The 15,444-nt window shown below is 38.6% G+C and overlaps 1 pseudogene; it reads left to right on the top strand.

The window, feature by feature from the left end:
- The window catches only part of LOC100763553, a 44,902-nt pseudogene extending 30,264 nt beyond the window's left edge, over positions 1-14,638 (top strand).
- Positions 14,639-15,444: the final 806 nt, after the last annotated feature.

The following is a 15,444-nucleotide window of genomic DNA, read 5'->3' as shown; positions in this document are numbered from 1 at the left end:
AGTGTCTCATGGACCCAGCAAACATTAGAAATGGCCATGGTTTCCTTCTAAGGCTAAAGGTATACTTTGAAGGAAACACTTTGTTTGTCCTGAGTTGTTATCTATTGTCTGGAGATGCCATCAAAGACCCATAAATAGTACACTAGTGGGAGACCCACCTGCACAGATGGCTTTCAGGAGCCTGTGATCAGAGGTGTGACTTCAGACAGGGCTTCAGTGCAACAACAATTATAATGTATATGATTAGGAGTTTCAGTACTGGTAAACATTGGTATTCAAGGCATGTCTAGAGGCTACAAACACAGGGGTCAGAAAGCCAAACAGGATCAAAATTAAATGTAGTGTAAGTCAAAGTCTTCATGGGTCCAAATAGAGTTCCCATAGAGAAGTTTAATTGATAGGTTTTAAGACAAATAGGTACAAGATACCCAAGGTTACAGAACGATTGAGAAGTAATTACTATAGCACATATGCACAGTTCATGTAAAATGTGATGATCAACTGGGCCACCAAAGCCCATGTCATTAGCTGTCCTAGGGAAGTGGTCATTCTCAGCAGTTATAAGGCAGATGTCAGGAACAGCTACATCAAGGAACTGAGACATGGAGTGGGGTGTAGAACAGAAAACTTTATCAACTGTGTCTAAGCACTGCTTCTGGTGTGACAAAATACAACTCTTATTTAACATGGAAAATGAGACTATATAACATTCACTTCAAGGTGTTATTTGGAAATACTCCTACACACACTCTCTGGTAGACAATTACAGTGACAATACCTGATCAAATGTTGCACTTACTATTCATAATAAAATATATTGCTATATTAACATAAAATCATATACAACTTTGAAGTTTGAGCATGAAATGATCTCCACAGGCTTCTTTACTGGGTGTACTGCTGCTAGCTGATAGGATGTAAGAAGGTGATCAGATTCAGAGGACTATTCCCTAGTCAGTTCAGTGGATTAACCTCTTAATTGGTTCATAATATAATGGTATTCTTTGGAGATTATGCAACGTAGGTGATAGAGTTTCATAGGAGGGAACTGGACATTTCCTGGGTTCTAAGACTCCCCATGGCCTGGTCCTGTATTCCATTTTCTATGCTTCCTGGCTGACATGGCATGGACTATTCTACTCTAATTTATCTTCATGGCCAAAATGAAATGAAACTTCAAAATATTTGAGCGAAATAAATTGTTCCTCTCTGTAAGTGTTTCTGTCAAATAGTCCTTTGCAGGAATAAGAAATATAATTATCACACCAAAGCAATAATTTGAATATCTGTAGCAATTCTATGAACTCTAATACTTAGGAAAAATGAGTAAAAATACATATCAAAAAGAGGAAAGTCATGGATATCCTATAGCTACAGATAGGCAGAACTGGTTCCTTCACACCTCCAGAGATCATAGATGGTGTGGATATTGGGGTGGGCCAGCTCATAGCCTTGGATGTGGGCCATGCTTCCCCATGGCTTGCTCAGCCTGCTTTCTTATAGAAGACAGGATCACCAGCCCAGGAATAATATGACCCACAATGGGATGGACCCTCCCACAATGATCACTAATTAAGACAGTGCCTAACATCCAGATCTTATGGAGACATTTTCTCAATTGAGGCTCCCTCATCTCTGATGGCTCTAGCTTGTGTCAAGTTGACATCAACTAGCCAGTACAGATACCCTGTCTCAATGTTTACATCTTTTAAGAAACCCGTTTTCCTGCCAATTCTACTTATTTGGAATGGGAGTTTAGTTATGAACTCCATAGAAGATAAGGAACATAATTCTGAGATATTTCTCATTATGAGCTTCATTTGAAACTGTGATGGTTAATTTTGATTTTCAACTTGAAAGGATTTAGGATTTAGGAAATAACTCTCTGAGAATGCCTCTGAGGATGTTTCCATATTCTAAATGATAGAAGGGGGCACCATTTCATAGTTTGGGGTCCCAGACTGAATTGGAAGAGAATGTGAGCTAAGTGACATCATTCATCGTGCTCTCTTTTTTGATTATGGATTCATTGTCATCAGCTGCCATTGTCACTCTTCTGACACAATAACTTCCTGCAATGAAGGATTATGATTTCAAACTTTGAGCCAGAATAAACTTTTGCTTCTATAATTGTTTTTATCAGGCATTTGATTGCAACAATAACTAATGCAATAATTAATAAATAAAATTTCCTAATGAATATAAAGCTTCAATGACCAATTGTCATTGATTGTGGCAAAAGGAAAAAAAAATAAGTAAAACAGTATATGCTTCATTTGTAATTACAACAAAAAGAGAACTTTGGGGGCCATTGAGGTGGCTCAGCAGGTAAAGGTGCTTGCCACAAAGCTTGACTTGATAGCCCAGGACCCATAAGATAGAAAGGAAGAATAGAATCCCATGAGCTATGAGTCTCTGGTCCCCATTTGCACATCAGGGCACACATGTATATATATATAATATATATATATATATATATATATATATATATTTGTGTGTGCTACATTTTTTTTAATTTCAAATATTTTTTTTCTTTTTTTATTAAATTATTAATATTTTCACATATACTTTCCCTCTCCCTCTCCCTCCTCCACCCCCATTCCTTCTCCCCCACCTCCAACCTACCCCCCACCCCATCCACCCGCCACTCCCCAGGCAGGGTAGGGCCCCCAACCAGGGTTCCACCAAGTCCACCAAATCTTCCTGTGCTGGGCCTAGGCCCCTCCCCATGTGTTCAGAGACAGAGCGAATCCCTTCAAGTGGGATGGGCTCTCGAAGTCCCTCCCACCCACCAGGGCAAAACGCCAGTCCACCTCCCTCTGGAGTCATTCATGATTTCTAGTTTCCTTGGGGTAGAGGATTATAGGCTGGTAAACCTTTGCTCTATGTCTAAAAATCCCAGGAGTGCAGGGGCCTCCCCATTGGCATCCATGATCAGGGGGCTGGATTAGTCCTGTACTGTCCTCCCAAAGAGCATCTGGGGTCGATATGCTTTCCCTTTTTCAGGCCAACTGTTTCTGTGGGTTTCTCCAACCAGGTACAGACCCCTTCGTTCTTCATTCCTCCCTCTCTTCAACTGAGTTCCAGATTTCAGCTCAGTGTATTTCTGTGGATGTCTGTCTCTGCTCTCATCAGCCACTGGATGAGGACTCTAGAATAGCATAGAGAGTATTCATCAATCTCATTCTAGGGGAAGGGTTTCTAGGCCAACTTCTCCTCCACTGCCCAGACTGTCAGATCGTGTCATCCTTATAGGTCTCTGGAGAGATGGCTCAGAGGTTAAGAGCACTGGCTGCTCTTCCAGAGGTCCTGAGTTCAATTCCCAGCAACCACATGGTGGCTCACAACCATCCGTTATGAGATCTGGTGCCCTCTTCTGGTGTGCGGATATACATGGAAGCAGAATGTTGTATACAGCTGAAGGATGTTAAGAATATTAAAGAATCAGTTGTCTCATATGGTCTCCATAGCCCTTACATAAAACAGCTATTACATTCATGGGCTACCTTCAAGAGGGTAACACACACAGATTGGTAATGATTGGTAGCAGCTGTACTTGAGAATCCATGCCAAATCCAGTGGAAGGCATTGGTGAGGGAAAAGGCAAAGCTCCTTGAGTGTCAGGGCATAAAGGAAGGTTTGGAAGCCCCCCTAGATAAAAGTCTTGGTCAGGGTTTTTATGCTAACCCAGAGTCTCAGGCAGAATATGATGACGATATACTGTCCCTATGCAGGAAAGCAGCATTAAATGGGTGGGATAAGGTTCGTGAGCCAGGAAAATGCCTAGAAGCTTATACCAGAATAGAACAGGGACCTAAAGAACAGTTCCAGGACTTCTTACAAAGGTTAACTAGGGCAGTAGGATTACAGGTAACAGACCCAGAAACAAGACAATGAATTATATATACAATAGCTTATGAAAATGCAAACCCAATATGCAAAAGAATACTTTTGCCTTTAAAGATCAGATCAGCTCTGCTAGAAGAATGGGTTTTGTATGCAGCCAACATTGACTGTAATGTGCAAGACACTGGAACTTGGGTAGGAGAAGCCATCTTGAGAGGTTTAAAAAGGCAACAGGAGATTAAAGTTCTAGAGGTGAGGATGCAAGGGCTTGGGAAGGAGAAGCACATTACATAGGTGAATATAGGTACCAAGAGGCTGGAAGTTACTACTGCTATGAACCAGAACCTTGGGTAGAAAGAGACTTTGCTGGAGACCACGAATGTGCCAGGAACCTAGATGTTTCAACTCTGGTAAAATGGGACATATTAAGAGGAATTGTAGACAAACGAATTCTTACACTGCCTCATATGGAAGGCCATTGCCTTCTGGATTGTGTAGAAGATGTGGTAAGGGCAGGCACTGGACCAATGAATGTAGATCGACCAGGGACATGCAAGGAAACCTTTAAGACTGGGAAACCCCGAGGGGGGACTCAAGAAGTCCCCCAATTTGAGAAAGGTCTGGTCATTACCTGCAACAGTGGGAGACAATCTCTCACAGGACAAATAGCTAGTTCTTTGCCTATTTTGAAAAATGCTACTACTCTAGATGGTAGTTTGTATAGTGATGAAGAATCAAGTGTGAATGGACAAAATGAGACACGCATATTTTGGCAAGCTTCTATTAATGATAAAAGGCCTCAGTTGAAAGTGAAAATTAATAATAAAGTTATTTCTGCCTAGTAGACACTGGGGCAGATGTAACTATTATTACCCAAAAGTCTTGGCCTCAGAAATGACCTCTTAGAGAGACTAATGTACAATTTTTAGGAATTGGGACTCTATCTAGAGTCCAACAGAGTGTTAACTAGGTGTTCTGCATTGGACCGGAAGGACAGAAAGGGATACTGAAACCATACTGGGCAGATATAGCTATAAATCTCTGGGGTCATGATCTCTTACAGCAATTGAATACTCAGATTAATATTCCTTCAATGTTAGATACAAATTATGTACAATCTTTAGCTAGTAGAAATGATCTGGTAAGACACTATGGAAAACAGTTACCAACCATCCATGCTGTACAGAAACCAAGTACAAATGATAGACCTTCAGAAGGGCCAAAGGTCCTGCCATTGAAGTGCCTTACAGATAAGCCAGTTTGGGTAGGACAATGGCCTATGACCTCTGAGAAGCTACAGGCTTTAGAAAAGTTAGTACAGGAACAGCTAGATGCTGGACATATAGAGGAATCTACCAGTCTTTGGAATTCTCCTGTATTTGTTATCAAAAAGAAGTCAGGAAAGTGGATAATGCTGACAGACCTGAGAGCCATAAATAAGGTAATTCAGTCAATGGGCTCTCTGAAACCTGGAATGCCATTACCTTCCTTGATACTTAAAGGATGGCCTATCATAGTCATTGTTCTAAAAGACTGTTTTTTCACAATACCGTTACAGGAAAATAATAGAAAAAAATTTGCATTTACTGTACCAACTCTTAATAATTCATAGCCAGTTAGGAGATATCAGTGGGGAGTTTTGCCACAAAGAATGCTAAATAGTCCTACTTTGTGTCAGCACTCTGTACAGCAACCTTTGGATATAATTCATAAGAAATTTTCACAATCTCTTGTTTATCATTACATGGATGACATTCTTTTATCACATTCCAATAAAGAAACATTGGAATGTATGCTTGAAATGGTGAAGGAAGTTCTGCCTGGTTGGGGGTTACAGATTGCCCCAGAAAAAATACAAAGAGGAGATTCTATTAACTATTTAGGTTACAAGATAGACTTACAAAGAATCAGACCTCAAAAGGTACAAATTAGGAGAGATCGTTATCAAGCACTTAATTCTCTTCAGAAATTATTAGGGGAAATTTCTCAATTACAGATGATTATTGGTGTAGAAGGATATGACTTAAAGCATTTAAAAATGGCCCTTAAAAGTGATAAGGACCTAAATAGTCCTAGAATATTATTTTCTGAGGCTTAAAAAGAGTTCCAATGGGTAGAAAGCAGAATATTGGATGCACATGTAGATTGGATAAACCTTAATTTAGACTGTATTCTGGTTATCTTGCTATCCATAGAATACCCTTCTAGGATTCTGATGCAGAGGGAAGACACTATATTGGAGTGGATATTTCTGCCACATAAACAGAATAAAAAGACATATATAGAAAAGATTTCTGATTTGATTTCAAAGGGCAAATTAAAACTTTGTCAACTGACTGGAAAAGATCCAGCAGAAATTATACCTTTAACTAATGAAGAAATTTCCTTCTAGTGGAAGGATAATGAATATTGGCCAATAGCTCTTACTGACTTTTTGGGTAAGATTAGCAAAAATTATCCCAAAACTTACAGAATTAAATTCATAAAAAAGACAGTCTGGATTCTTCCATATAATGTAAGACAAACTCCCATTTCTGGAGTACTTACCTGCTACAATGATGCCAACAAATCAGGTAAGGCAGGTTATAAAGCATGTGAGGTAAGTAAAGTAGTTCAAAGTCCATATACATCTGTACAGAAGGCAGAATTGTATGCCATTCTCATAGTATTTATGGATTTTACAGAACCTCTTAATATAGTTACTGACTCTCAATATGCAGAAAGAGTCATGTTACACATTGAGACTGCGGAATTTGTTCCTGATAATACAGAATTAACATCTCTGTTTTTCCAATTATAGGAAACAATCAGAAACAGAAGTAATCCTATATACATTACACATATCAGATCCCATTTGGGTCTGCCAGGCCCACTAGCACAAGAAAATGATGAGATTGATCATTTATCAATTGGAAATGTGCTAGAAGCCTCAGAATTTCATAAGAAACATCATGTAAATAGCAAAGGTTTGAAAAAGACTTCTCCATCACTTGGCAACAAGCCAAGAAGATAGTGAGAAACTGTCCTACTTGTTCCTTTTATAACCAAACTCCATTGCCAGCAGGTTGTAATCCCAAGTTCATTTGGGAAAATGAGGTTTGACAGAAGGATGTCTTTCACTTTGCAGAATTTGGAAATTTGAAATATGTACATCATACTATAGACACATTCTCAGGGTTTCAGTGGGCTACTGCTCTTAACTCTGAAAAAGCTGATTCTGTTATTACACACCTGCTAGAGGTGATGGCAGTAATGGGTATACCTACACAAATAAAAACTGACAATGCACCAGCATATGTCTCCACAAAATTAGGACTTTTTTTTTCAAATATTATAACATAAAGCATGTTACCGGTATACCACACAATCCTACAGGACAAGCAGTGGTTGAGAGATCTAATAGAACACTAAAGGAGATGCTCAACAAACAAGATTGGAAGACTAACCCCCCCAAAATAGGTCACATAATGCTTTGTTAACACTAAAATTTCTTAATGCCAATGTAAAAGGACAAACAGCTGTGGAAAGACAGTGGACTACAGAAAAAACTGCTGAACTGAATCAGCTGGTATACTTCCAAGATGTACTAACCTCTGTATAGAAACCAGGACATGTGTTATGTTGGGGTAAGGGATTTACATTGATTTCCACAGGAGAAGAAAAACTTTGGATACCATCAAATTTGGTCAAGATTCGTGTTGAAAAGGACAAAACTCTTGACGAGGACAAATGACACGTATTCTACAAAGGTATATCTTATAAACTAAATAGAAACCTCCCAAAGGAAAGGGAAGTGTTTTGCTTTTATCTTCACAGGAAAACTCATCTCCAGAAGGCAAAGGACACTCCATGGGTAGACACTTAAGAAGAGAAGGTAGCTATAACCATCAAACAAATGGAACATGCCATACAGTAAACTTTACAGCTGTCTCTCAGAGAACTCTATCTCTCTTCATCTAGTCCCTATTCAATTAAATCAATGCTGGATTTAGAGGTGGATTTGGCTTTCCTCCTCTAAAATCCAAGCACATTATTTAACTAAACTTTAGAGTTTATTCTATCAAGAAGCCAATTGATGTAATACAGAATAAAAGAAGAATTTGGGGACTGTCTTTGTCTTTTCTTGGATCTTTCTCTCAAGGTGTACACCCTCTCATAATTGATGTTCCCCTGGTTGCCTTTCACAGCATGTGTACGTCACAAGCAAACATTTCTCTGCTAACTGTTTATGTTTGAGTCCCATACAGCCAATGAAGACCTGCCTGACAGCAATCCTTGGACACCCCAGAAAGAAAATAGGCCATACCTCCTCGAATGCCCTGGATCCAACTAGTGCCATTTCCACTGACCCTCCCGCCAGAGCTTTGGGTACTGACTTCAATCAAGTTGAGGATTTCAAGTGAGATCTTCAATCAAGAGAATTCCATCTAACATGGACTGGATACAATCCATTCAAGACTTTCACTATACTAACGTTTTCTTCCTACAGGACCCACAAGGCTATCACCATCTCATTTCAGCAAGAAGTAACTTGGAGGATGCTATGCCCCCTTTCCCCATTGTAGTCATTTAGGATACTGTATATGCCTAGTTAGGAATACCTTCCTATTGTTTATGGGTGGGATTGGAAGGAGGTGTTCAGGCTTCGACACCAGTTTCAGCTGTCTTTAGGGTTTAGTTAAAATATTTAGGATGTGACATAAGCAGATTGTTCTTTCTTCTTATAATTCACCTCTATGATTGTTAATTTTGGATAGTTTACCCTTTTAAGTTTTAATCCTCTTTTAGACTAAAAGGGGAATTATAGGGGAAGCTATAGCCATGCCTGCTTAGGGGCTGGCTACAGATCTGCCTGACATAGAGTAAGAATTTCAGTTGGCTGGGTTTTGCTTTCAGTTTCACCCTTTCAGCTTGCTGTACAGACTGCTGCCACGCCGGTAGGCTAGGTGGCTCTGTAAGTAAGGCTTATCCCTATTAAATACCCTTATATTTCTACCTGACTCCATATTGGTAATTTCCCACTATACAAGACCTTCATGGTTGTCAGTGTTGCTCAAGTCCTTTACATTTTAGTGAATAATAATAAAAGAAATGCCTGTATATGTTCACTGAGGAGTAATAACTAAAACTGGTTTTCCCACAGTTGGCAGAGTCCAGTTTGCTGGATTTGTCATTACAGAAGGGGAAGTGTCCATGAAAACATAAACTATACTATATAAATATCAGTTGATTAAATATTGTCTGGTTTAGGTAAAGTGACTAAATTCTCTGTGGGTTCACAAATCCCAGGGTAGAATTTCAGATCAAAACTTTTTTAGGTACTATATATATACGCTACATTTGACCAAATAAAAAAGAACTAGGAATTGCAATAAAGGTTGAAAACTCAAGAGAGGAATGGGCACTGAGATACATGGACAAAATTAAAGAGGGAATACCAAAAGTCATGGGAAATGGCTTAATAATTTCACAAGCATTAATTGGGAAATTGATTAGTAAGTTTTCTTACCTTGTTCCTTTGGTGCAAAATTAAATATTCTCTTTACCTCCTAGGAGCAGAAACAGCTTCTCCATGAGTGGTTCTGAGAAGAGGGCAGAAAACTTCAAGAAGAGATAAAGAATTTGGAGAAAAAATACAAAGAAACAAGTATAAGCACTATAAATAGAATGTAAAACTATATAGAACAGGGCTGGTAAGAGGACTTACCACATAAAAGGCACTTCTAAAAAGCTGGAGACTTGAGTTCAATCACCAGAAAACATAATATGAATTTGGGGTGCCTACCATCTCACATTTGAAATCAAGATATTTATACTATGACTGAGCCATGAGTCATGGCATTTATACCATAACTGAATTACAAATTGGCAAAATAAAATCACTTACAAAACTATTCTTCCCTCTTAAATTTTTCATGTCATTTTAACTGTATTATATACATCAACATACCATTTACCGGCTTTTATATTTGAATTATTCACCTTTTTTCTAAAATTGTCATAAATTATGTAAATAAGGGGCATCATAGGAGAGAGATCTCCCAGGAAACTTGTGAGAGCTTTTTTTTCTCCATCTGTATAATATTCACATTCTTAACCCTGTGCTCTTGCTTCCTTTTGTGCATTGAAGAGTGAACCAAATTTTAGGTACTGTTAAGTATTCCCCTGATGGGAAGCTCCGGGGTGGAAGAGATGACTCAGTAGTCAGAGAGCTAGTTGCTCTTCCAGAGTACTGGTTTAATTTCCAGGACCAGGGTGGCAGCTCATAATTATCTGTATCTCCATTTCCAAAGAATTCTGTGTCCACTTCTGATCGCTATAGGCACAAGGCATGCACATGCACAGTAAAACATTCAGGCAAAAACATCCATATGCAGAAAGTAAAATATAATTACTTTTAAATTAAAGGGAAGCTCATTTTAACCATCACGTCAGATCACAATAGTTTCAGTGTGAGTCTGATGTACAATTAACAAGGAAAGTAGGAAAGTATTGATACTTAGACACAGAATTCAGAGGGAGTTGTAGAAAACCTGTACACACACACACACAACACACACACACACACACACACACACACACACACACACACACACGAACACAAAAACACACACACACCAATCTTTAACCATTACTCTGTAAGTCTGTTAGCAATTAATGGATATCCTAAGATACAGGTCTCCTTGGAACAAAATAAGCAAGGATGCACTTTCAAACCCAAAACCATGCGTTGGTGAAATATATCAGAGGCATCATGGTCTCTCAAAGGGAAATTCTGGTACCACAGAACTCCAAGTATCCAACTGCAAACTACCAAAGAAGTATTGACAGAAGAAGGAGACATCATGGCAATCCTAAATTTTTTTCTTTCTTTTTCCACCACAGAAGATCATATGAAAGCTGAATCTTCAAAGACTACAGTAAAACTGATGGAAGAAATGCAAAAGAAATATGATCCGATGATGGAAAATAAAGATAGGAATCACCAGAAACATGTGCAACAGTTGAGGGAAAAGATGGAGAGAGACAGAGCTCAGCAAGTAGCAGAGCAAGAGAAAACAATGTCTCTTATGCTCCAGGTATTCTATTGTGCCATCCAACATTCACATCTAATGGTAGGAATAAAAGACACCAATTAGAGGTTAGTGCAGCTAGTCTTGGTGAAAGACTCTTGCAGCCATACACTGTACTGCAGTTTGATGTGCTTTGTGTCTATATTTTAGAAAATCTGCAGTTGCTGACTGCATCTTGCTGCATTATTCTCTCACACACTATACAGTAGGCAGTGGTCAAAAAGCTCAGAACAAACAGCCTCTAATGCATTTCATATTGAAGCCACATCAAATAATACACAATTGGCTACCTTTACTGAAAGGAAAATTGTGGTTGATAATGAGAAAGGGAATTGCTATGTCACATATCATAGTAAAACACCTCACATATATTTTCTGCCTAGTAGAATCAATCATGATTTTGTGTTTGTTGAAACAAATAAGGGAGATGCTCTTCTCACTGTTTTGCCCTAACTTCTTTCTGGGCTTCATCTAAATGTGAAGAGTCTATATGTTGAGCCAGAAATGTATCAAGGACAGCTATAGTCCCAGTATTCTCAACTTTATTTTTCTATTATTAATAATCCCAGTAGAGTCCATGTTGTTTCCTAGTTTCTTTGGTGAAGAGGATTTTAGGCTAGTAATCCTTTGGTCTATGTCTAAAATTCATATATAAGTGAGTACAGCCCAAGTTTGTCTTTTTGTGACTTGGTTACCTCACTCAGTATGGTTTCTTCTACTTCCATCCCTTTGCCTGCAAATTTCAAGTTTCCATTGCATTTTTCTGCTGAGGAGTACTCCATTGTATAAATGTACCACATTTTCTCTATCCATTCTTCAGTTGAGGAGCATGTAGGTTGCTTCCAGGTTCTGGCTATTACAAACAATGCTTCTATGACCATGGTTGAACATATGTCCTTGTTGTATGAACATGCATTATTTGGGTATATGCCCAAGAGACGAATTGCTGGATCTTGAGGTAGATTGATTCCCATTTTTTCTGAGCAACTGCCATACTGATTTCCAAATTGGTCTTACAAGATTTCGCTCCCACCAGCAATGTAGGAGTGTTACTTTTTCTCCACATTCTCTCCAGCTTAGATTGCCATTGGTGGTTGTTTTGTTTTGTTTTGTTTTGATTTTTAGGACCCCGGAGTAAGGGAAGGGCCAGGATCTCATGAGCTAATTGGCATCATGAGGGTAGGGGAGAGGAAGCAGGCAGAATGAGAGGAGGAGAAGATGAGGAGGAAATGGAGGAGCAGAAAGTTTGAGTCGGGGGAAGAATAGAGGAGAGGAGGATGAGAGATATCATAACAGAGGGAGCCATTATAGGTCCAAGGAGCTATCTGGCACTAGGGAGATCTCCAGAGATCTACAAGGATGACAGGAACTGACAATCTAGGCGATGGTGGAGAGGATACCCTAAGGGCCCTTCCCCTATAATGAGACTGATGACTACTTTATATGCCATCCTAGAGCCCTCATCCAGTGACTGATGGAAACAGAGGCAGACACCCACAGATATACACTGAACTGAACTCTGGAACCCAGTTGCAGAGAGGCAGGAATGAGGATCAAATGGGTCGGTACCAGGCTGGTGAAACCCACAGAAACAGCTGGCCTCAACAAGGGGGATCACATGGACCCCAGACTGCTGTCTGGGAGTCGATCACAGGACTGATCCAGACCCCTGAATTTAGATGTCAATGAGGAGGCCTCTGCACTCTATGGGGACCCTGGTAATGGATCAGTATTTTTCCCTGGTGTAAGAAGAGACTTTGAGAGCATATCCCACGTGAAAGGATGCTCTCTTGGACTGGAAAAATGGGGAGGGCCTACGCCTGGCCCAGGATGATGCTGTGGATTTGGGGAGCCCCCATGGAGGGCCCTACCCGCTATGGGGAACTGAGGAGGGCAGGACAGGGAGAAGGGAATTTCATGTGAAGCACACTTGTTCCTAATTTGAGCTAATAAAAAATTCAATTCAATTAAATTTAAAATAAACCAATAAATAAAAATAAAAATGCTTCCATAAAAAGTAATAATCCCTATAGTATTCATGATCTAATTATACCTGTTTCTGAGCAACATGGAGAAATCCATCCAAGTGACCATCATTTTGAAATGAATACCCACACTGCAGAAGAAGGAAGTTGGAGGAGAATAGGAGTGTGTTCATTACACACAATTGTGTTGTCTTTTGGATCAAGTATCCCAAAATAAACTCTACAGCGGGAATACTTCAGAACTCCACAAATGAGCCTCTTCCTAAGACTGTGAAGAAGAGCTTGGGAAATAATTCCAAACATAGGAGCCTCAAGAGAAAGTAACAGGCTATAGTATAAGTTACCATAGAAGGGTAACTTAAAAGAGAGTTTCATTTCTGATTAGGAATTTAATTTGAGAAATGAAAAAGAAAGTTATTAGGTAATTATGAAACATTTTTGTTAGATCCTTTTATGTTATGTCTCTTTAACCACCCTGTTCCTCATTAGGAGAAAGAACTACATCTCAAGGAAGAAATCTCTGAAGAGAGAAGAAAACATCAGAAGGAGATTCAGGATATAGAGGCAAAAACAGAAAAATACTCCTAAAATGTAAAAGGCTCTACACTTGAATAATCAATATTTCCCAGCCCCACTGTCACCAGGGATCCAGTGCAATCAATAGCATTGGGTATGAAGAAATCATGCTTGCAGAGACACTGGCCTACAAACACTGCAAAATTGAAGACAGTGCATAAAAGACAATAGTTGCTACTAAGGAGAATTCTGTTCATTTCCCTCTTGTTTTTACTGTTGATGGTTTTTTAGGATGGTTAAGTGCATAAAATATGTAAAGTATTTACATTCACTTTAGAGAATATATAAATTTTATAATAATATGTATTTTAAATAAGGAGCTATTTTGTACTCTGATTAAAGTATATTTCTATATCCCCATTCATACAAATTTCTAGACCCATGCTATGATTTATGGGTTTACTTCCACTGTCAAATCTTGTAGGAATGATGTGAATATAGAGAAAATTAGATGCAAAGTGAATGAACAAAGGAGTTTTATGACCAACAAAGTATCACTACTAGGGGTTCAGTGAATAATGTTTTAGCTCACATTGAAGAAGATGTGTTTTTATATAAACTTTATTTTACATTAGTTGTGTAAAAGAATGGCTTTTGCGAAATGGTGCCTTTAATAATTAGTCATCTGAATTAGCCTAAATTCTGTGTGTAGAAGCTCCATAGTGGCTGTTTAGGAGGAGTCTTGTCCATATCCATGTGAAGAACAAGTCTGTAGATCTTCTAACCCTGTCAATGAAGCCAAAGGGTAACTACTACCCTCTCATTGGTCCTGGCTCTGTTAAATTATGTTTTCAGAATATAGGAGGAAGAGCAAAGATGTATATTCACTCTTGAAAGTCATAATTTGCTTATGAAAAAGTGTCAGAGGAGCTATGGTCACTCACGAAGAAATACTGACTCTAGGAAGTCCCCCATAAAGAATCGACACAAATCAACATTGGAGAGAGAAGCTGCACACTGACCCTACATTTCTTCTGCCGATATTTTTTATTCTCAGTGGAATCTGCACACGCTCAGTCCTCAGAGAACACAACAAAAATGTTGAAGGAGATGAAAGAGATGAACCTGAAGATTGTGGAACACAAAGAAAAAGCTTTTAAGGATTATTTGAAACAGTTGACTGAGAAAAAGGAAAGAGATACAGAAAGCTACTGGTAGAGCAAGAGGAGACCTTGACCAATAAGCTTCAGGTAATTCCTTGTGACATCTTAATTTTCTCATTCAATGGTCAGTGATCAAAGACATTGATTAGTGCTTAGTACACTTGATTAGGAAAGGGCTTTTCACTGTAGACACCTTCACCTTTGTGTCACTGACAAGGAAATGCTCCCCTCTGTGGATTACACATGAGACAATAACACACAAAAATCCTTTAGCCTGGGTTATGTCATTTCCATTCACTTACCAGAAAATTCTGTAATTTGACTCTCATTTATGGCTGAAATATATATATATATATATTTATAGATATAGATATAGATATAGATATAGATAGATATAGATAGATATAGATAGATATAGATATACATATACATATACATATACATATACATATACATATACATATATATTAAAGAACATTGAGTCTGATTGTATAAGTTAGGTTTTGGGGACAATGTCATAATAAACATGAGGACATAGGTTTCTCTGTAGTGTGTTGACTTTGATTCTATTGGATGAATACCCTGAAATAATATGTCTGGATCCAATGGAAGTTCTCGCATAAGTTTTTGAAGGAGCCTGCAGATTGACTTCTGATGTAGCTATAATAATTTAATTTATATTCCAAGCAGCAGTGTATATGGGTTCCTGTCTACTGCATCCTCATTGCTGTCCTTTGCTCCCATGATGACAGATATTCTTACTGGGGTGATGTCACTCTGTGCAGGTTTCCATTTCCAGTTTCTCTTTTCAGGAAAAAAAAGAAATTTTTAACGAAAATCTCATGAAACAGAACAAAAAGC

This window comes from Cricetulus griseus (genome assembly GCF_003668045.3).
Source record: "Cricetulus griseus strain 17A/GY chromosome 1 unlocalized genomic scaffold, alternate assembly CriGri-PICRH-1.0 chr1_0, whole genome shotgun sequence".
In the NCBI taxonomy this organism is placed as follows: Eukaryota; Metazoa; Chordata; class Mammalia; order Rodentia; family Cricetidae; genus Cricetulus; species Cricetulus griseus.
Note: the sequence above shows the minus strand (reverse complement) of the source record. Positions and strands in the feature narration are given on the sequence as shown.